At 42.4% G+C, this 24,003-nt stretch overlaps 1 pseudogene across 1 annotated transcript; it reads left to right on the forward strand.

Moving 5' to 3' along the window:
* Window positions 1-1,119: 1,119 nt before the first annotated feature.
* Window positions 1,120-2,938, forward strand: LOC311041394 (E3 ubiquitin/ISG15 ligase TRIM25-like; annotated as a pseudogene). Its single transcript has one exon. The product of its transcript is annotated as an E3 ubiquitin/ISG15 ligase TRIM25-like (transcript).
* The last annotated feature ends 21,065 nt before the right edge of the window (window positions 2,939-24,003 follow it).

The raw sequence follows: 24,003 nt of genomic DNA on the forward strand, positions 1-24,003 counted from the left end.
TTGGAAGGACAATATCAGTCACCTGAACCAAGGTTGTGTGTTTTCAATGCTGCCCTGCCAAGGCAGAGTGCAGTAACTACGAAAACAAAAATCACTGAAAAATGGGTTTAAAAGTGATTCAACTGGTTAGCCAAATGAGATATCGGCATATAAGTTATATTACACCAATTGTACATCTGTTCTTGATGTAATTGTTTATCCCCCAACATCACAAAGGCTAATTTGACCTTTGGGATACCCAAATAAGTCGGTGTGTCCAAAAACGTAGTTACTGCTCTTTGGCTTGGCAGGGCAGAATGAGTCTAACATGGTTACAATGGAGTTTGAAGTAGACAACGTGTCTTAGTGAGATGTGTTGTGACTTACAGAAAGAGAGCATACTGGGCTCTGCCAGAACCCTCACTGACGTCATGATCTGACAGCGGGGAAGTCCCTAAGCTCTCACAGACTTCAAGTGAACAAGCTTTTAAGTGAGAGAGAGAGAGAGAGAGAGAGAGAGAGAGAGAGAGAGAGAGAGAGAGAGAGAGAGAGAGAGAGAGAGAGAGAGAGAGAGAGAGAGAGAGAGAGAGAGAGAGAGAGAGGGAGAGGGAGAGGGGGGGGGGGGAGAGAGAGAGAGAGGGAGGGGGAGGGGGAGGGGGAGGGGGAGAGGGAGAGGGAGAGGGAGAGAGAGAGAGAGAGAGAGAGAGACACACACACACACACACACACACACACACACACACACACACACACACACACACACACACACAGAGACAGACAGAGAGAGAGGTAGTGACAGAGAGAGAATGAGAGTCTCTTGTCTCACAGGTTTTCACGGCTAATTCAACACAAGAGGAAAACTGCTGAGTCATGTTTTAACAGGGTGAATAGTTCTACCGATGAATCACAGTGAACTAGAGTCTGCCTCTTTAAACACACACACACACACACACACACACACACACACACACACACACACACACACACACACACACACACACACACACACACACACACACACACACACACACACACACACAGACACACACACACCAATAAGAACCTCCCCCACGTCATGTGATTTCTGGGAATGAGAAACCAAACTAAAGTCTATCTGTTCATCAGACAGTCGGCTGTAACATGGCGAAACAAGCAGTTCAACTGGATCAGGATCAGTTCTGCTGTTCTATCTGTCTGGATCTACTGAAGGATCCAGTGACTGTACCCTGTGGACACAACTACTGCAGTAGGTGTATTGAGGGATACTGGAGTCAGGATGATCAAAGAGGGACATTCAGCTGTCCACAGTGCAGACACACGTTCATCCCAAGACCTGTTCTGAAGAAAAACAACATGTTGGCTGACATGATGGATATACTGAAGAAGACAGGACTCCAAGATGTTCCTCCTGATCACTGCTATGCTGGACCTGGAGATGTAGCCTGTGATTCCTGCACTGGGAGAAAACTGAAAGCTGTGAAGACTTGTCTTCAGTGTCTGGTCTCTTACTGTGACACTCACCTCCAGCCTCACTATCAATATCCTGCCTTTAAGAAACACAAGCTGGTCAAAGCCTGCAGCGAGCTTCAGGAGAACATCTGCTCTCGTCACGACGAGGTGAGGAAGCTTTTCTGTCGTACTGATCAGCAGTGTATCTGTTCTCTGTGCTCCATGGAAGAACACAAAGGTCACAATATGGTCTCAGCTGCAGCAGAAAGGACTGAGAGACAGAAAATGCTTGATACGAGTCAGCAAAACATAAAGCAGAGAATCCAGGAGAGAGAGAAAGACGTGAAGGTGCTTCACCAGGAGGTGAAGTCCATCAATCAATCTGCCGATAGAGCAGTGGAGCTGATCAGAGACCAGCAGAAACGTGAAGTGAGTCGTGCTGAAGAACTAAGGAAGCGTGTGGAGCAGGAGGTTACTGAACTGAGGAGGAGACATGCTGAGCTGGAGCAGATCTCACACACAGAGGATCACATCCATTTTCTACATAGTTACACCTCCCTCTCAAGGATCAGTGAATCTACACACCCAGTCAGCAGCAATGTCCGTCCTCTGAGATACTTTGAAGATGTGACCGTGGCTGTGTCAAAGATGAGGGACAAACTAGAGGACATTCTTAAAGAGGAAGGGACAAATGTCTCAGAGACAACGAATAGAGTGGATGTTTTACTGTCACCAGCAGAACCCAAGACCAGAGCTGAGTTCTTACAATATTCATGTCGAATCACACTGGATCCAAACACAGCACATCAACACCTGTCTCTGTCTAAAGGGAACAGAAAAGTAACATTGATGGACAGAGAACGATTATATCCTCATCCCATAGTACAATTTCAGGTTCTGAGTAGAACGGGTCTGACTGGACGCTGTTACTGGGAAGTAGAGCGGAGGGGAGAGTATGTTAGGATAGCAGTCTCATATAAAGGTTATAATAATGATACTTTCGGGGACAATAATAAATCTTGGTCTTTATGGTGTCAGCCAGGATGTTATGTTTTTACACACAGAGGCATTAAAACCGAGATCCCAGGTCCTGTGTCCTCCAGAGTAGGAGTGTATCTGGATCACAGTGCAGGTACTCCTTCTACAGAGTCTCTGACACCATGACTCTCCTCCACAGAGTCCACACCACATTCACCCAACCCCTCTATGCTGGATTTGAGATTTGGGGTATTGGACACACTGCTGAGTTGTGCGACCTCAAGTAAATCAGACTTTGGGATCCAAAAAGGACATTGATTTTCTTTTTTTTTATGTTAAATTAAACAAATATCTGAGTAAACATTACAAATGATTGACCTTTTTAAAATTAAAGGATTCTATTCAATAGCATGTAATATAGTAAAATGATAATAAATGTATGTGTATGACAGTATGTGTATTGTGTTTAATGATGACTGTACTTTAACCTTCTGTATTACATTCTTTATTGTTGTCATTGTTTCAAGTGGACTGGGACACTGTTATGCTATTTAATGATGCCAGGCAGAAACCTTGTATCTCCATGTTTCAATTAGTTTGTGTGTTTCAACGCCAAACTCCACGAGTGTCACACAAATAAAAAAGGGAAAATAGCAGATCTACAGGTACAAGCTTGTAGATTGGCCATTTTCACTGTTTTAAAATGTATAGATATCAAAGGAATCTTTTTTGAAATACAAGGTTTCCATCCAACAGCAATGATATATTGTAGCTGTCAGGTAGAAAACTCAAATGTCCAAAACCATTACTTTTCATGGAATATAAATAAATAAAAAAAACCTGTGTTCCAATGGATCCATGTAGTTATTATTTAGTCACAAGCTCTTGTTAATACTTGTCATTGGTTCAATATTTATAACAGATACTGAGATTTCACTTTAAAAAGTTTGCTTTGAAATAGCGAGAATAGGCGATCTACAAGCTCACAACGTGTCACTTTGCGACACGTTGTGAGCTTGTGGATCTGCTATTCTTGCTACTTTTGTTTGACACTGTAGTATGATGACTTAGTAGGGCTTTAATTTAAAGAATAATATACACAAATATAAGAACAACAAAACAAGAAGTTAAGTAAGTACATTTGATTTGCTAATTTTTTCCAGTCCTATATTGCGCTGATCAGAGCAACGGTCACCGAGTTATGGCCATCTGAAATGTTAGACGCTGCTGTAACACTGATGTCGTGCCCCATATGTGTGCAATTTAGGTTTCTTGGTGTGAAAATTGTCATGGCAGACCCTTGAACAGCATTTGTACCTAGTTTAGTGAGGATTGGAGCAATCGTGTGCCTGAGGCCCCCAGGGGACCCTGACGTGGCCCCTAGTGATGTGCGTATCGATACTGGTATCGATATATCGATCGATTGTCTGAGTATCGCTTGAGTATCGATACTTTTTAATATAATTCCGTTTCCGGTTTACGGACATTTCCGGTTCCGTTGTTGTACTCCCGTTTTCCGGTTTAACAGGATTTCCGTTTCCGGTTTGGTTCTGTTTCTGGTTCCGGTATCGGTATCGGAAAATCGGCCACAAAAATATCGGTATCGAATTGAAGAAATGTGGTATCGGCACATCACTAGTGGCCCCTGGTGTGACTATTGTCATGGTAGACCCCTGAACAGCCTTTGTGTCAAGTTTGGTGCAGATTGGAGCAACACTGTGCCTGTGGGCATATAGGACTTAATATAGGATAGAGCACCTTTCACCAGTGGTGGGAAAAGTACTTAAATATTTGACTTGAGTAAAAGTATCAACGCCGCAATGTAGAAATACTCTGTTACAAGTAAAAGTCCTGAATTCAAAATTTATTTGGGTAAAATTACAAACATATTGGTATCAAAATAATTAAAGTATCAAAAGTAGAAAGTAGGCTACTCACTATGTAGAATGTGTAATTTTTCACAAGTTTTCAAATGTATAAAAATCCTTTGATAATAGCCGATCTACAAGCTCACAATGCGTCGCATCGCGACGCATTGTGAGCTTGTAGATCGGCTATTATCAAATGGCTGAAATGTGGGTAATGTATGTTTTATAATGTAATAATATATATCTGCAAAGTAACTAGTAACTAAAGTTTTCAAATAATTGTAGTGGAGTAAAAGTACAATATTTGCCTCTGAGATGTAATGGAGTAAAAGTAAAAGTACTGAAATGTGGGAATACTCCAGTAAAGTAAAAATACCTCAACATTGTACTTAAGTACAGTACTTGAGTAAATGTGCTTAGTTACTTTACACCACTGCCTTTCACAGACCGTAACAGTCACAAAGTGCTTCAGCAGGTTTAAAAAAAATACAAGCATATATCAATAATATAGTCATAAGAAATGAGTCAAACTTAACAGGCCAACACCAAGCCAATAAAAACTCTCAAACAATAACTGAGTAAACACCTGTCTAAACAGGAGAGTGTTGAGCAGGTTTTTCTTTTATTACGGGGCCAGGCTTCCAGCATGGACCCGTTTTGTTATTAGGTTTCGAGAGCCTATCAGGCTTCGAACCCTATTACATCTCTACACTTTCATTATTAGGTTTCGAGAGCCTGTAAGGCTTCGAACCCTATTACATTCCTTGGCTTTCATTATTATTAGGTTTCGAGAGCCTGTAAGGCTTCGAACCCTATTACATTCCTTGGCTTTCATTATTAGGTTTCGAGAGCCTGTAAGGCTTCGAACCCTATTACATCTCTACACTTTCATTATTATTATTATTATTATTCTTCCGCCGTTTTTGCCAGTTCTGGCCTAACCGCCTGGTCACTTCTTATGAAATTCGGCAATATGGTAGAGGGCTATGCCAAACGGCGAAAACCCGAAACTCACAACCATTGGCCAAAGGGTGGCGCTGTAGCACTCAATTGAACATGCCAACTTTGAACAGGTACAGCTCATGCCCTGTTCGACCTACAGCCATGAAACTTCGATACACACATGCGTCTCCTCATGCCTAACAACTTTCGCTGTTTGACTTTTGACCTCTGACCTTTAGATCTCCCACCATTTCGAATTCTATGAAAAGCAGTAAAAAGCAGTAAAAAAATCACTTCTCCTGGGATTTATGAGCAATCTGTACGAAACTGTATACACATGAACTTTGGACCAATGCCGACAAACGTAACTTAGCGGATTTTCCATAAGTGAAAACGTTAAGCTTTTATAAGCCAATGAAAATTGCAGCTTTTTTTAAATTATTCATCTGCCCCTAACACATACATGCAGACTCACATTTGTTTGACACTTTGCAATATTGTAGAGGGTCCTTCCAAGTATCACTGAAACCAATCTTACTCCAATTGGTCAAAGGGGGGCGCTATAGCAATTTTTTGAAAATGCAAACTTTAAACAGGCAAAAGTCATGCCTCGTTTGGCCGACAGCCGTTAAACCTGCTTACACATGTGCCTTGACTCATGAGGAACACATGTATCACTTTGACCAGTAAGCTCTGCCCTTAGATTGTCTGCAATTTTGAGCAGTTTGAAAAACATTTAAATCCAGGATTTCTGAGCAATTTGCATGAAACTGTGTCAAATACATGTTTGAGGCCCTTTTTCACAGGTTCAGGTGTGTTGGTTCAATAGCTTGATCGCTTAATCATCTGCCTTGAAACCATAGGGTAGCCGGTTCGAATCCCACCTCAGGTAGACTTAATTATAATTGCATTGCACACAACATGACTATATCAATGAATACATGTGCAATTGTTAAAGATGACGAGAAATGCATACTTGAAAGTAGTTATTTTCAATGTATGACGTACTTCATTCGCGCTTTTGTTTTGTTTTGTTGGATTCTCCCTTTTCACTGTCTAAGGCTGTGTATTGGATAGCTCCACCAGTAGAGTGTGAGTCTCATGTGCCAATGGTCCCTGGTTCGAATCCCACTTATTACAGTTCACATTTAAATTGCATTGTACAAAACATGACCCTGTTAATTCAGACATGTGCACTGTTTAGACAATAACACGAAATGCTTTTGAGAGTAGTTTTTTTTTATGTATGACATACTTTCTTGTGAAAATAGCCGATCTACAATCTCACACCTTTTTAGATAGCAACGCGTTGTGAGCTTGTAGATCGACTATTTTCCACTAGTTTCCATTCCGAAATATATTGAGCAGTTTGAAAAACATTTAAACCAAGGATTTCTGAGCAATTTGCGTGAAAGTGTGTCATGTGTGTAAACTCCCTTTTCACTAGTACAGGTCTGTTGGCCCAATGGCTTAATCATCTGCCTTGAAACCACAGGGTTCCTGGTTCGAATCCCACGTCATGTAGAATTCATTATAATTGCATTGCACACAACATGACTGTATCAATGAATACATGTGCAATTGTTAACCAGTAAACTCCGCCCTTAGATTGTCTGCAATTTTGAGCAGTTTGAAAAACATTTAAATCCACTATTTCTGAGCAATTTGCGTGAAAGTGTGTCATGTGTGTGAACTCCCTTTTCATCAGTTCGGGTCTGTTGGCCCAATGGCTTAACACATTGACTGCCAGAATTATTTTCAAAATCTCTGTTATTCATGCCAGAGATTTTTCAATGGGAAAAAAAAAGTACTCAAGAGCCGAGATACAAAATTTTAAAGTTTTAAGTTAACAAGGAAGTGGATGAGAGTAAAGATCTTCGAAAATTCATATCTCCTTGGTCTTTGGGTCCAAAAGAAAAAAAAAAAAGTAAAAAAAAAAAAAAAAAAATTTTGAATTTTTTTTGAAAAATTATTTTTTTGCTAATATCGAATTAATTCGATCTAGGCAGGCAAGTGATGATAAGCTAATATCGAATTAATTCGATCTAGGCAGTCAATGTGTTAATCATCTGCCTTGATACCAGAGGGTCGCCGGTTCAAATCTCACCTCATGCAGACCTCAACTCAATTGCATTGCACACAACATGACTGTATCAATGAATAAGCATGCAATTGTTAATTTTTTGAAAATGCAAACTTTAAACAGGCAAAAGTCATGCCTCGTTTGGCCGACAGCCGTTAAACCTGCTTACACATGTGCCTTGACTCATGAGGAACACATGCATCACTTTGACCAGTAAGCTCTGCCCTTAGATTGTCTGCAATTTTGAGCAGTTTGAAAAACATTTAAATCCAGGATTTCTGAGCAATTTGCATGAAACTGTGTCAAATACATGTTTGAGGCCCTTTTTCACAGGTTCAGGTGTGTTGGTTCAATAGCTTGATCGCTTAATCATCTGCCTTGAAACCATAGGGTAGCTGGTTCGAATCCCACCTCAGGTAGACTTAATTATAATTGCATTGCACACAACATGACTATATCAATGAATACATGTGCAATTGTTAAAGATGACGAGAAATGAATACTTGAAAGTAGTTATTTTCAATGTATGACGTACTTCATTCGCGCTTTTGTTTTGTTTTGTTGGATTCTCCCTTTTCACTGTCTAAGGCTGTGTATTGGATAGCTCCACCAGTAGAGTGTGAGTCTCATGTGCCAAAGGTCCCTGGTTCGAATCCCACTTATTACAGTTCACATTTAAATTGCATTGTACAAAACATGACCCTGTTAATTCAGACATGTGCAATGTTTAGACAATAACACGAAATGCTTTTGAGAGTAGTTGTTTTTTATGTATGACATACTTTCTTGTGAAAATAGCCGATCTACAATCTCACACCTTTTTAGATAGCAACGCGTTGTGAGCTTGTAGATCGACTATTTTCCACTAGTTTCCATTCCGAAATATATTGAGCAGTTTGAAAAACATTTAAACCAAGGATTTCTGAGCAATTTGCGTGAAAGTGTGTCATGTGTGTAAACTCCCTTTTCACTAGTACAGGTCTGTTGGCCCAATGGCTTAATCATCTGCCTTGAAACCACAGGGTTCCTGGTTCGAATCCCACGTCATGTAGAATTCATTATAATTGCATTGCACACAACATGACTGTATCAATGAATACATGTGCAATTGTTAACCAGTAAACTCCGCCCTTAGATTGTCTGCAATTTTGAGCAGTTTGAAAAACATTTAAATCCACTATTTCTGAGCAATTTGCGTGAAAGTGTGTCATGTGTGTGAACTCCCTTTTCATCAGTTCGGGTCTGTTGACCCAATGGCTTAATCATCTGCCTTGATACCAGAGGGTCGCCGGTTCAAATCTCACCTCATGCAGACCTCAACTCAATTGCATTGCACACAACATGACTGTATCAATGAATAAACATGCAATTGTTAAATGAATGATGCCAGTCTGTCACTGTCTGCCAGTCTGCCACTCTGTCACTGTCTGTCTGTCTGCCACTCTGTCACTGTCTGCCAGTCTGCCACTCTGTCACAGTCTGTCTGTTTGTCTGTCTGCCACTCTGTCACAGTCTGCCAGTCTGCCACTCTGTCACTGTCTGTCTGCCAGTCTGCCACAGTCTGCCAGTCTGCCACTCTGTCACAGTCTGCCAGTCTGCCATTATTCTCGAAACCGCTCATTGCTGCTTGCAGCTATATTTATTAGGTTTCGAGAGCCTGTAAGGCTTCGAACCCTATTACATTCCTTGGCTTTCATTAGGTTTCGAGAGCCTGTAAGGCTTCGAAAGCTATTACATCTCTACACTTTCATTATTATTATTCTTCCGCCGGTTTTGCCAGTTCTGGCCTAACCGCGTGGTCACTTTTTATGAAATTCGGCAATATGGTAGAGGGCTATGCCAAACGGCGAAAACCCGAAACTCACAAACATTGGCCAAAGGGTGGCGCTGTAGCACTCAATTGAAATATGCCAACTTTGAACAGGTACAACTCATGCCCTGTTTGACCCACAGCCATGAAACTTTGATGCACACATGCGTCTCCTCATGCCTAACAACTTTCACACTCTGACTTTTGACCTCTGACCTTTAGATCTCCCACCATTTCGAATTCTATGAAAAGCAGTAAAAAGCAGTAAAAAAATCACTTCTCCTGGGATTTATGAGCAATCTGTACGAAACTGTATACACATGAACTTTGGACCAATGCCGACAAACGTAACTTAGCGGATTTTCCATAAGTGAAAACGTTAAGCTTTTATAAGCCAATGAAAATTGCAGCTTTTTTTAAATTATTCATCTGCCCCTAACACATACATGCAGACTCACATTTGTTTGACACTTTGCAATATTGTAGAGGGTCCTTCCAAGTATCACTGAAACCAATCTTACTCCAATTGGTCAAAGGGGGGCGCTATAGCAATTTTTTGAAAATGCAAACTTTAAACAGGCAAAAGTCATGCCTCGTTTGGCCGACAGCCGTTAAACCTGCTTACACATGTGCCTTGACTCATGAGGAACACATGTATCACTTTGACCAGTAAGCTCTGCCCTTAGATTGTCTGCAATTTTGAGCAGTTTGAAAAACATTTAAATCCAGGATTTCTGAGCAATTTGCGTGAAAGTGTGTCATGTGTTTGAACTCCCTTTTCACTGGTTCAGGTGTGTAGGTTCAATAGCTTGATAGCTTAATCATCTGCCTTGAAACCACAGGGTTGCTGGTTCGAATCCCACCTCAGGTAGACTTCATTATAATTGCATTGCACACAACATGACTGTATCAATGAGGAACATATCTATCACTTTGACCAGTAAGCTCCGCCCTTAGATTGTCTGCAATTTTGAGCAGTTTGAAAAACATTTAAATCCAGCATTTCTGAGCAATTTGCGTGAAAGTGTGTCATGTGTGTGAACTCCTTTTTCATCAGTTCGGGTCTGTTGGCCCAATGGCTTAATCATCTGCCTTGATACCACAGGGTCGCTGGTTCAAATCTCACCTCATGCAGACCTCAACTCAATTGCATTGCACACAACATGACTGTATCAATGCATGTGCAATTGTTAAAGATAACGAGAAATGCATACTTGAAAGTAGTTATTTTCAATCTATGACGTAATTCATTTGCCCTTTTGTTTTGTGTTGTTGGATTCTCCTTTCTCACTATCTGATGCTGTCGATTCAATAGCTCCACCAGTAGAGTGTGAGCCTCATGTGCCGAAGGTCCCTGGTTCAAATCCCACTGATTACAGTTTACATTTATATTGCATTATACAAAACATGACCCTGTTAATTCAGACATGTGCAATTTTTAAACAATAACATGAAATGCTTTTTTGAGAGTAGTTGTTTTTTATGTATGACATACTTTCTTGTGAAAATAGCCGATCTACAATCTCACAACTTTTCAGATAGCAACGCGTTGTGAGCTTGTAGGTCGACTATTTTCACTAGTTTCCAGTCCGAGGAGACAAAAAAAAAAACTTTATTGGTAAATGTTTTGTGAACCAGTGATCTACAGTAGTTAGCGAAATAGAGGCTTGGTTCATAATGGACGGAAAAACCTATAGATATCAACAGACACCATCAGGGAGGCCATATCTCTAGCTCAATGAGAAGAGAGGCAGCCTGTGAATCCATAGGTCGCTGGTTCGATCCCTGTCCCCAACAATGCGTTGAGGTGATCATCATTTGGAATTCCCCCTATTCCCATGGATTGGATCCACCCCTCTCACTCATCACCAATCACACCTGCCACATGCACAGTACAATTTTTAGGTACTTTTACTTTACTACTCTACTCTACTACAATTACAGCAGATGACAGCTTTAGTTACTTGTTACTTTGCAGATGTAATTATTAATACAACACCTACAGTAACCACATACAGCCGATCTACAATGTGACGCGTTATGAGCTTGTATGTATATAATAAGCAACCCATGCTGTATGATAACTTACCACATATGAAATCCAATTCTGTCTATCCAATGGCTCAGTCTGTACTGTGGCCATAGCTGAGTGGTTAGTGAGCCCACCTAGGGAGCCAGAGGCCCTGGTTGCCCCAGGTACGATTCCAGGCCAGGCCAGCAAATGTGTCGATGAAATGAAATTTGTCCCTGAGCAAGACTCTTAACCCCTAATTGCTCACAGGCCCTCATTGGAAACAAGACCGCAAGGACTTTCATGAACGGACCTGGAATTATCCTTATCCTTTACACTGTCTACCCACAAGTCTATAGGTCCCTGGTTCAAACCTCAATTTAACCGGTCCAAATATAATTTACTGAACAAAAATCATGACTTTGTTAATTAATGCATGTTCACTTCTTCTCTCTCGCTCTCTCTCTTACTGCCTCTCTTTCTCACTGCCTCTCTCTCTCTCTCCCTCCCTCTCTCTCTCTCTCTCTCTCTCTCTCTCTCTCTCTCTTCTTCTCTCTCTCTCTCTCTCTCTCTCTCTCTCTCTCTCTCTCTCTCTCTCTCTCTCTCTCTCTCTCTCTCTCTCCCCTTCTCTCTCTCTCTCTATCTCCCTCTCCCTCTCCCTCTCTCTCTCTCTCTCTCTGTCACTGTCTGTCTGTCTGCCAGTCTGCCACTCTGTCACTGTCTGTCTGTCTGCCAGTCTGCTACTCTGTCACTGTCTGTCTGTCTGTCTGTCTGCCAGTCTGCCAGTCTGCCACTCTGTCACTCTGTCACAGTCTGTCTGTCTACCAGTCTGCCACTCTGTCACTGTCTGTCTGTCTGCCAGTCTGCCACTCTGTCACTGTCTGTCTGTCTGCCAGTCTGCCACTCTGTCACTGTCTGTCTGTCTGCCAGTCTGCCAGTCTGCCACAGTCTGTCTGTCTGCCAGTCTGCCACTCTGTCACTGTCTGTCTGTCTGCCAGTCTGCCACTCTGCCACTCTGTCACAGTCTGTCTGTTTGTCTGTCTGCCACTCTGTCACAGTCTGCCAGTCTGCCAGTCTGTCACAGTCTGCCAGTCTGCCACTCTGTCACTGTCTGTCTGTCTGCCAGTCTGCCAGTCTGCCACAGTCTGTCTGTCTGCCAGTCTGCCAGTCTGCCACAGTCTGTCACAGTCTGCCAGTCTGCCAGTCTGCCACTCTGTCACAGTCTGCCAGTCTGCCACTCTGTCAAAGTCTGCCAGTCTGCCAGTCTGCCACTCTGTCACAGTCTGCCAGTCTGCCATTATTCTCGAAACCGCTCATTGCTGCTTGCAGCTATATTTATTATTATTATTCTTCCGCCGGTTTTGCCAGTTCTGGCCTAACCGCCTGGTCACTTCTTATGAAATTCGGCAATATGGTAGAGGGCTATGCCAAACGGCGAAAACCCGAAACTCACAACCATTGGCCAAAGGGTGGCGCTGTAGCACTCAATTGAACATGCCAACTTTGAACAGGTACAGCTCATGCCCTGTTCGACCTACAGCCATGAAACTTCGATACACACATGCGTCTCCTCATGCCTAACAACTTTCGCTGTTTGACTTTTGACCTCTGACCTTTAGATCTCCCACCATTTCGAATTCTATGAAAAGCAGTAAAAAGCAGTAAAAAGCCTACTCCTCCTGGGATTTATGAGCAATCTGTACGAAACTGTATACACATGAACTTTGGACCAATGCCGACAAACGTAACTTAGCGGATTTTCCATAAGTGAAAACGTTAAGCTTTTATAAGCCAATGAAAATTGCAGCTTTTTTTAAATTATTCATCTGCCCCTAACACATACATGCAGACTCACATTTGTTTGACACTTTGCAATATTGTAGAGGGTCCTTCCAAGTATCACTGAAACCAATCTTACTCCAATTGGTCAAAGGGGGGCGCTATAGCAATTTTTTGAAAATGCAAACTTTAAACAGGCAAAAGTCATGCCTCGTTTGGCCGACAGCCGTTAAACCTGCTTACACATGTGCCTTGACTCATGAGGAACACATGTATCACTTTGACCAGTAAGCTCTGCCCTTAGATTGTCTGCAATTTTGAGCAGTTTGAAAAACATTTAAATCCAGGATTTCTGAGCAATTTGCATGAAACTGTGTCAAATACATGTTTGAGGCCCTTTTTCACAGGTTCAGGTGTGTTGGTTCAATAGCTTGATCGCTTAATCATCTGCTTTGAAACCATAGGGTAGCCGGTTCGAATCCCACCTCAGGTAGACTTAATTATAATTGCATTGCACACAACATGACTATATCAATGAATACATGTGCAATTGTTAAAGATGACGAGAAATGAATACTTGAAAGTAGTTATTTTCAATGTATGATGTACTTCATTCGCGCTTTTGTTTTGTTTTGTTGGATTCTCCCTTTTCACTGTCTAAGGCTGTGTATTGGATAGCTCCACCAGTAGAGTGTGAGTCTCATGTGCCAAAGGTCCCTGGTTCGAATCCCACTTATTACAGTTCACATTTAAATTGCATTGTACAAAACATGACCCTGTTAATTCAGACATGTGCAATGTTTAGACAATAACACGAAATGCTTTTGAGAGTAGTTTTTTTTTATGTATGACATACTTTCTTGTGAAAATAGACGATCTACAATCTCACACCTTTTTAGATAGCAACGCGTTGTGAGCTTGTAGATCGACTATTTTCCACTAGTTTCCATTCCGAAATATATTGAGCAGTTTGAAAAACATTTAAACCAAGGATTTCTGAGCAATTTGCGTGAAAGTGTGTCATGTGTGTAAACTCCCTTTTCACTAGTACAGGTCTGTTGGCCCAATGGCTTAATCATCTGCCTTGAAACCACAGGGTTCCTGGTTCGAATCCCACGTCATGTAGAATTCATTATAATTGCATTGCACACAACATGACTGTATCAATGAATACATGTGCAATTGTTAACCAGTAAACTCCGCCCTTAGATTGTCTGCAATTTTGAGCAGTTTGAAAAACATTTAAATCCACTATTTCTGAGCAATTTGCGTGAAAGTGTGTCATGTGTGTGAACTCCCTTTTCATCAGTTCGGGTCTGTTGGCCCAATGGCTTAATCATCTGCCTTGATACCAGAGGGTCGCCGGTTCAAATCTCACCTCATGCAGACCTCAACTCAATTGCATTGCACACAACATGACTGTATCAATGAATGACCAATGCCGACAGACGTGAGCAAGCAGATTTTCCATAAGTGAAAACGTTAAGCTTTTTATAAGCCAATGAAAATTGCAGTTTTATGACAATTATTCATCTGCCCCTAAAACATACATGCAGACTCGCATTTGTTTGACACTTTGCAATATTGTAGAAGGTCATTCCAAGTATCACTGAAACCAATCTTACTCCAATTGGTCAAAGGGGGGCGCTATAGCAATTTTTTGAAAATGCAAACTTTAAACAGGCAAAAGTCATGCCTCGTTTGGCCGACAGCCGTTAAACCTGCTTACACATGTGCCTTGACTCATGAGGAACACATGTATCACTTTGACCAGTAAGCTCTGCCCTTAGATTGTCTGCAATTTTGAGCAGTTTGAAAAACATTTAAATCCAGGATTTCTGAGCAATTTGCGTGAAAGTGTGTCATGTGTTTGAACTCCTTTTTCACTAGTTCAGGTGTGTAAGTTCAATAGCTTGATAGCTTAATCATCTGCCTTGAAACCACAAGGTTGCTGGTTCGAATCCCACCTCAGGTAGACTTCATTATAATTGCATTGCACACAACATGACTGTATCAATGAGGAACATATCTATCACTTTGACCAGTAAGCTCCGCCCTTAGATTGTCTGCAATTTTGAGCAGTTTGAAAAACATTTAAATCCAGCATTTCTGAGCAATTTGCGTGAAAGTGTGTCATGTGTGTGAACTCCTTTTTCATCAGTTCGGGTCTGTTGGCCCAATGGCTTAATCATCTGCCTTGATACCACAGGGTCGCTGGTTCAAATCTCACCTCATGCAGACCTCAACTCAATTGCATTGCACACAACATGACTGTATCAATGCATGTGCAATTGTTAAAGATAACGAGAAATGCATACTTGAAAGTAGTTAATTTCAATGTATGACGTAATTCATTTGCCCTTTTGTTTTGTGTTGTTGGATTCTCCTTTCTCACTATCTGATGCTGTCGATTCAATAGTTCCACCAGTAGAGTGTGAGAGTGTCAACAGACACCATCAGGGAGGCCATATCTCCAGCTCAATGAGAAGAGAGGCAGCCTGTGAATCCATAGGTCGCTGGTTCGATCCCTGTCCCCAACAATGCGTTGAGGTGATCATCATTTGGAATTCCCCCTATTCCCATGGATTGGATCCACCCCTCTCACTCATCACCAATCACACATGCACAGTACAATTTTTAGGTACTTTTACTTTACTACTCTACTCTACTGCAATTACAGCAGATGACAGCTTTAGTTACTTGTTACTTTGCAGATGTAATTATTAATACAACACCTACAGTAACCACATACAGCCGATCTACAATGTGACTCGTTATGAGCTTGTATGTATATAATAAGCAACCCATGCTGTATGATAACTTACCACATATGAAATCCAATTCTGTCTATCCAATGGCTCAGTCTGTACTGTGGCCATAGCTGAGTGGTTAGTGAGCCCACCTAGGGAGCCAGAGGCCCTGGTTGCCCCAGGTACGATTCCAGGCCAGGCCAGCAAATGTGTCGATGAAATGAAATTTGTCCCTGAGCAAGACTCTTAACCCCTAATTGCTCACAGGCCCTCATTGGAAACAAGACCGCAAGGACTTTCATGAACGGACCTGGAATTATCCTTATCCTTTACACTGTCTACCCACAAGTCTATAGGTCCCTGGTTCAAACCTCAATTTAACCGGTCCAAATATAATTTACTGAACAAAAATCATGACTTTGTTAATTAATGCATGTTCACTTCTTCTCTCTCGCTCTCTCTCTTACTGCCTCTCTTTCTCACTGCCTCTCTCTCTCTCTCCCTCTCTCTCTCTCTCTCTCTCTCTCTCTCTCTTTCTTTCTCTCTCTCTCTCTCTCTCTCTCTCTCTCTCTCTCTCTCTCTCTCTCTCTCTCTCTCTCTCTCTCTCTCTCTCTCTCTCACCTTCTCTCTCCCTCTCCCTCTCCCTCTCCCTCTCCCTCTCCCTCTCTCTCTCTCTCTCTCTCTCTGTCACTGTCTGTCTGTCTGCCAGTCTGCCACTCTGTCACTGTCTGTCTGTCTGCCAGTCTGCCACTCTGTCACTGTCTGTCTGTCTGTCTGTCTGTCTGTCTGTCTGCCAGTCTGCCAGTCTGCCACTCTGTCACTCTGTCACAGTCTGTCTGTCTGCCAGTCTGCCACTCTGTCACTGTCTGTCTGTCTGCCAGTCTGCCACTCTGTCACTGTCTGTCTGTCTGCCAGTCTGCCACTCTGTCACTGTCTGTCTGTCTGCCAGTCTGCCACAGTCTGTCTGTCTGCCAGTCTGCCACTCTGTCACTGTCTGTCTGTCTGCCAGTCTGCCACTCTGCCACTCTGTCACAGTCTGTCTGTTTGTCTGTCTGCCACTCTGTCACAGTCTGCCAGTCTGCCAGTCTGTCACAGTCTGCCAGTCTGCCACTCTGTCACTCTCTGTCTGTCTGCCAGTCTGCCAGTCTGCCACAGTCTGTCTGTCTGCCAGTCTGCCAGTCTGCCACAGTCTGTCACAGTCTGCCAGTCTGCCAGTCTGCCACTCTGTCACAGTCTGCCAGTCTGCCACTCTGTCAAAGTCTGCCAGTCTGCCAGTCTGCCACTCTGTCACAATCTGCCAGTCTGCCATTATTCTCGAAACCGCTCATTGCTGCTTGCAGCTATATTTATTATTATTCTTCCGCCGGTTTTGCCAGTTCTGGCCTAACCGCCTGGTCACTTCTTATGAAATTCGGCAATATGGTAGAGGGCTATGCCAAACGGCGAAAACCCGAAACTCACAACCATTGGCCAAAGGGTGGCGCTGTAGCACTCAATTGAACATGCCAACTTTGAACAGGTACAGCTCATGCCCTGTTCGACCTACAGCCATGAAACTTCGATACACACATGCGTCTCCTCATGCCTAACAACTTTCGCTGTTTGACTTTTGACCTCTGACCTTTAGATCTCCCACCATTTCGAATTCTATGAAAAGCAGTAAAAAGCAGTAAAAAGCCTACTCCTCCTGGGATTTATGAGCAATCTGTACGAAACTGTATACACATGAACTTTGGACCAATGCCGACAAACGTAACTTAGCGGATTTTCCATAAGTGAAAACGTTAAGCTTTTATAAGCCAATGAAAATTGCAGCTTTTTTTAAATTATTCATCTGCCCCTAACACATACATGCAGACTCACATTTGTTTGACACTTTGCAATATTGTAGAGGGTCCTTCCAAGTATCACTGAAACCAATCTTACTCCAATTGGTCAAAGGGGGGCGCTATAGCAATTTTTTGAAAATGCAAACTTTAAACAGGCAAAAGTCATGCCTCGTTTGGCCGACAGCCGTTAAACCTGCTTACACATGTGCCTTGACTCATGAGGAACACATGTATCACTTTGACCAGTAAGCTCTGCCCTTAGATTGTCTGCAATTTTGAGCAGTTTGAAAAACATTTAAATCCAGGATTTCTGAGCAATTTGCATGAAACTGTGTCAAATACATGTTTGAGGCCCTTTTTCACAGGTTCAGGTGTGTTGGTTCAATAGCTTGATCGCTTAATCATCTGCCTTGAAACCATAGGGTAGCTGGTTCGAATCCCACCTCAGGTAGACTTAATTATAATTGCATTGCACACAACATGACTATATCAATGAATACATGTGCAATTGTTAAAGATGACGAGAAATGAATACTTGAAAGTAGTTATTTTCAATGTATGATGTACTTCATTCGCGCTTTTGTTTTGTTTTGTTGGATTCTCCCTTTTCACTGTCTAAGGCTGTGTATTGGATAGCTCCACCAGTAGAGTGTGAGTCTCATGTGCCAAAGGTCCCTGGTTCGAATCCCACTTATTACAGTTCACATTTAAATTGCATTGTACAAAACATGACCCTGTTAATTCAGACATGTGCAATGTTTAGACAATAACACGAAATGCTTTTGAGAGTAGTTTTTTTTTATGTATGACATACTTTCTTGTGAAAATAGACGATCTACAATCTCACACCTTTTTAGATAGCAACGCGTTGTGAGCTTGTAGATCGACTATTTTCCACTAGTTTCCATTCCGAAATATATTGAGCAGTTTGAAAAACATTTAAACCAAGGATTTCTGAGCAATTTGCGTGAAAGTGTGTCATGTGTGTAAACTCCCTTTTCACTAGTACAGGTCTGTTGGCCCAATGGCTTAATCATCTGCCTTGAAACCACAGGGTTCCTGGTTCGAATCCCACGTCATGTAGAATTCATTATAATTGCATTGCACACAACATGACTGTATCAATGAATACATGTGCAATTGTTAACCAGTAAACTCCGCCCTTAGATTGTCTGCAATTTTGAGCAGTTTGAAAAACATTTAAATCCACTATTTCTGAGCAATTTGCGTGAAAGTGTGTCATGTGTGTGAACTCCCTTTTCATCAGTTCGGGTCTGTTGGCCCAATGGCTTAATCATCTGCCTTGATACCAGAGGGTCGCCGGTTCAAATCTCACCTCATGCAGACCTCAACTCAATTGCATTGCACACAACATGACTGTATCAATGAATGACCAATGCCGACAGACGTGAGCAAGCAGATTTTCCATAAGTGAAAACGTTAAGCTTTTTATAAGCCAATGAAAATTGCAGTTTTATGACAATTATTCATCTGCCCCTAAAACATACATGCAGACTCGCATTTGTTTGACACTTTGCAATATTGTAGAAGGTCATTCCAAGTATCACTGAAACCAATCTTACTCCAATTGGTCAAAGGGGGGCGCTATAGCAATTTTTTGAAAATGCAAACTTTAAACAGGCAAAAGTCATGCCTCGTTTGGCCGACAGCCGTTAAACCTGCTTACACATGTGCCTTGACTCATGAGGAACACATGTATCACTTTGACCAGTAAGCTCTGCCCTTAGATTGTCTGCAATTTTGAGCAGTTTGAAAAACATTTAAATCCAGGATTTCTGAGCAATTTGCGTGAAAGTGTGTCATGTGTTTGAACTCCTTTTTCACTAGTTCAGGTGTGTAAGTTCAATAGCTTGATAGCTTAATCATCTGCCTTGAAACCACAAGGTTGCTGGTTCGAATCCCACCTCAGGTAGACTTCATTATAATTGCATTGCACACAACATGACTGTATCAATGAGGAACATATCTATCACTTTGACCAGTAAGCTCCGCCCTTAGATTGTCTGCAATTTTGAGCAGTTTGAAAAACATTTAAATCCAGCATTTCTGAGCAATTTGCGTGAAAGTGTGTCATGTGTGTGAACTCCTTTTTCATCAGTTCGGGTCTGTTGGCCCAATGGCTTAATCATCTGCCTTGATACCACAGGGTCGCTGGTTCAAATCTCACCTCATGCAGACCTCAACTCAATTGCATTGCACACAACATGACTGTATCAATGCATGTGCAATTGTTAAAGATAACGAGAAATGCATACTTGAAAGTAGTTAATTTCAATGTATGACGTAATTCATTTGCCCTTTTGTTTTGTGTTGTTGGATTCTCCTTTCTCACTATCTGATGCTGTCGATTCAATAGCTCCACCAGTAGAGTGTGAGAGTGTCAACAGACACCATCAGGGAGGCCATATCTCTAGCTCAATGAGAAGAGAGGCAGCCTGTGAATCCATAGGTCGCTGGTTCGATCCCTGTCCCCAACAATGCGTTGAGGTGATCATCATTTGGAATTCCCCCTATTCCCATGGATTGGATCCACCCCTCTCACTCATCACCAATCACACATGCACAGTACAATTTTTAGGTACTTTTACTTTACTACTCTACTCTACTGCAATTACAGCAGATGACAGCTTTAGTTACTTGTTACTTTGCAGATGTAATTATTAATACAACACCTACAGTAACCACATACAGCCGATCTACAATGTGACTCGTTATGAGCTTGTATGTATATAATAAGCAACCCATGCTGTATGATAACTTACCACATATGAAATCCAATTCTGTCTATCCAATGGCTCAGTCTGTACTGTGGCCATAGCTGAGTGGTTAGTGAGCCCACCTAGGGAGCCAGAGGCCCTGGTTGCCCCAGGTACGATTCCAGGCCAGGCCAGCAAATGTGTCGATGAAATGAAATTTGTCCCTGAGCAAGACTCTTAACCCCTAATTGCTCACAGGCCCTCATTGGAAACAAGACCGCAAGGACTTTCATGAACGGACCTGGAATTATCCTTATCCTTTACACTGTCTACCCACAAGTCTATAGGTCCCTGGTTCAAACCTCAATTTAACCGGTCCAAATATAATTTACTGAACAAAAATCATGACTTTGTTAATTAATGCATGTTCACTTCTTCTCTCTCGCTCTCTCTCTTACTGCCTCTCTTTCTCACTGCCTCTCTCTCTCTCTCCCTCTCTCTCTCTCTCTCTCTCTCTCTTTCTTTTCTCTCTCTCTCTCTCTCTCTCTCTCTCTCTCTCTCTCTCTCTCTCTCTCACCTTCTCTCTCCCTCTCCCTCTCCCTCTCCCTCTCCCTCTCCCTCTCCCTCTCCCTCTCCCTCTCTCTCTCTCTCTCTCTCTCTGTCACTGTCTGTCTGTCTGCCAGTCTGCCACTCTGTCACTGTCTGTCTGTCTGCCAGTCTGCCACTCTGTCACTGTCTGTCTGTCTGTCTGTCTGCCAGTCTGCCAGTCTGCCACTCTGTCACTCTGTCACAGTCTGTCTGTCTGCCAGTCTGCCACTCTGTCACTGTCTGTCTGTCTGCCAGTCTGCCACTCTGTCACTGTCTGTCTGTCTGCCAGTCTGCCACTCTGTCACTGTCTGTCTGTCTGCCAGTCTGCCACAGTCTGTCTGTCTGCCAGTCTGCCACTCTGTCACTGTCTGTCTGTCTGCCAGTCTGCCACTCTGCCACTCTGTCACAGTCTGTCTGTTTGTCTGTCTGCCACTCTGTCACAGTCTGCCAGTCTGCCAGTCTGTCACAGTCTGCCAGTCTGCCACTCTGTCACTCTCTGTCTGTCTGCCAGTCTGCCAGTCTGCCACAGTCTGTCTGTCTGCCAGTCTGCCAGTCTGCCACAGTCTGTCACAGTCTGCCAGTCTGCCAGTCTGCCACTCTGTCACAGTCTGCCAGTCTGCCACTCTGTCAAAGTCTGCCAGTCTGCCAGTCTGCCACTCTGTCACAGTCTGCCAGTCTGCCATTATTCTCGAAACCGCTCATTGCTGCTTGCAGCTATATTTATTATTATTCTTCCGCCGGTTTTGCCAGTTCTGGCCTAACCGCCTGGTCACTTCTTATGAAATTCGGCAATATGGTAGAGGGCTATGCCAAACGGCGAAAACCCGAAACTCACAACCATTGGCCAAAGGGTGGCGCTGTAGCACTCAATTGAACATGCCAACTTTGAACAGGTACAGCTCATGCCCTGTTCGACCTACAGCCATGAAACTTCGATACACACATGCGTCTCCTCATGCCTAACAACTTTCGCTGTTTGACTTTTGACCTCTGACCTTTAGATCTCCCACCATTTCGAATTCTATGAAAAGCAGTAAAAAGCAGTAAAAAGCCTACTCCTCCTGGGATTTATGAGCAATCTGTACGAAACTGTATACACATGAACTTTGGACCAATGCCGACAAACGTAACTTGGCGGATTTTCCATAAGTGAAAACGTTAAGCTTTTATAAGCCAATGAAAATTGCAGCTTTTTTTAAATTATTCATCTGCCCCTAACACATACATGCAGACTCACATTTGTTTGACACTTTGCAATATTGTAGAGGGTCCTTCCAAGTATCACTGAAACCAATCTTACTCCAATTGGTCAAAGGGGGGCGCTATAGCAATTTTTTGAAAATGCAAACTTTAAACAGGCAAAAGTCATGCCTCGTTTGGCCGACAGCCGTTAAACCTGCTTACACATGTGCCTTGACTCATGAGGAACACATGTATCACTTTGACCAGTAAGCTCTGCCCTTAGATTGTCTGCAATTTTGAGCAGTTTGAAAAACATTTAAATCCAGGATTTCTGAGCAATTTGCATGAAACTGTGTCAAATACATGTTTGAGGCCCTTTTTCACAGGTTCAGGTGTGTTGGTTCAATAGCTTGATCGCTTAATCATCTGCCTTGAAACCGTAGGGTAGCCGGTTCGAATCCCACCTCAGGTACACTTCATTATAATTGCATTGCACACAACATGACTATATCAATGAATACATGTGCAATTGTTAAAGATGACGAGAAATGCATACTTGAAAGTAGTTATTTTCAATGTTTGACGTACTTCATTCGCGCTTTTGTTTTGTTTTGTTGGATTCTCCCTTTTCACTGTCTAAGGCTCTGTATTAGATAGCTCCACCAGTAGAGTGTGAGTCTTATGTGCCGAAGGTCCCTGGTTCGAATCCCACTTATTACAGTTCACATTTAAATTGCATTGTACAAAACATGACCCTGTTAATTCAGACATGTGCAATGTTTAGACAATAACATGAAATGCTTTTGAGAGTAGTTGTTTTTTATGTATGACATACTTTCTTGTGAAAATAGCCGATCTACAATCTCACACCTTTTTAGATAGCAACGCGTTGTGAGCTTGTAGATCGACTATTTTCCACTAGTTTCCATTCCGAAATATATTGAGCAGTTTGAAAAACATTTAAACCAAGGATTTCTGAGCAATTTGCGTGAAAGTGTGTCATGTGTGTGAACTCCCTTTTCACTAGTACAGGTCTGTTGGCCCAATGGCTTAATCATCTGCCTTGAAAACACAGGGTTCCTGGTGCGAATCCCACGTCATGTAGAATTCATTATAATTGCATTGCACACAACATGACTGTATCAATGAATGCATGTGCAATTGTTAACCAGTAAACTCCGCCCTTAGATTGTCTGCAATTTTGAGCAGTTTGAAAAACATTTAAATCCAGTATTTCTGAGCAATTTGCGTGAAAGTGTGTCATGTGTGTGAACTCCCTTTTCATCAGTTTGGGTCTGTTGGCCCAATGGCTTAATCATCTGCCTTGATACCAGAGGGTCGCCGGTTCAAATCACACCTCATGCAGACCTCAACTCAATTGCATTGCACACAACATGACTGTATCAATGAATAAACATGCAATTGTTAGTTGTTGTTGTTAGTTGTTTTTTATGTATGACATACTTTCTTGTGAAAATAGCTGATCTACAATCTCACACCGGCAGAACCTATAGGACGGAAAAACCTATAGATATCAACAGACACCATCAGGGAGGCCATATCTTTAGCTCAATGAGAAGAGAGGCAGCCTGTGAATCCATAGGTCGCTGGTTCGATCCCTGTCCCCAACAATGCGTTGAGGTGATCATCATTTGGAATTCCCCCTATTCCCATGGATTGGATCCACCCCTCTCACCTGCTCTCACTCATCACCAATCACACCTGCCACATGCACAGTACAATTTTTAGGTACTTTTACTTTACTACTCTACTCTACTCCAATTACAGCAGATGACAGCTTTAGTTACTTGTTACTTTGCAGATGTAATTATTAATACAACACCTACAGTAACCACATACAGCCGATCTACAATGTGACGCGTTATGAGCTTGTATGTATATAATAAGCAACCCATGCTGTATGATAACTTACCACATATGAAATCCAATTCTGTCTATCCAATGGCTCAGTCTGTACTGTGGCCATAGCTGAGTGGTTAGTGAGCCCACCTAGGGAGCCAGAGGCCGTGGTTGCCCC

The sequence above is a fragment of the Gymnoscopelus microlampas genome (genome assembly GCF_963454915.1).
Source record: "Gymnoscopelus microlampas genome assembly, contig: SCAFFOLD_94, whole genome shotgun sequence".
Lineage (NCBI taxonomy): Eukaryota > Metazoa > Chordata > Actinopteri > Myctophiformes > Myctophidae > Gymnoscopelus > Gymnoscopelus microlampas.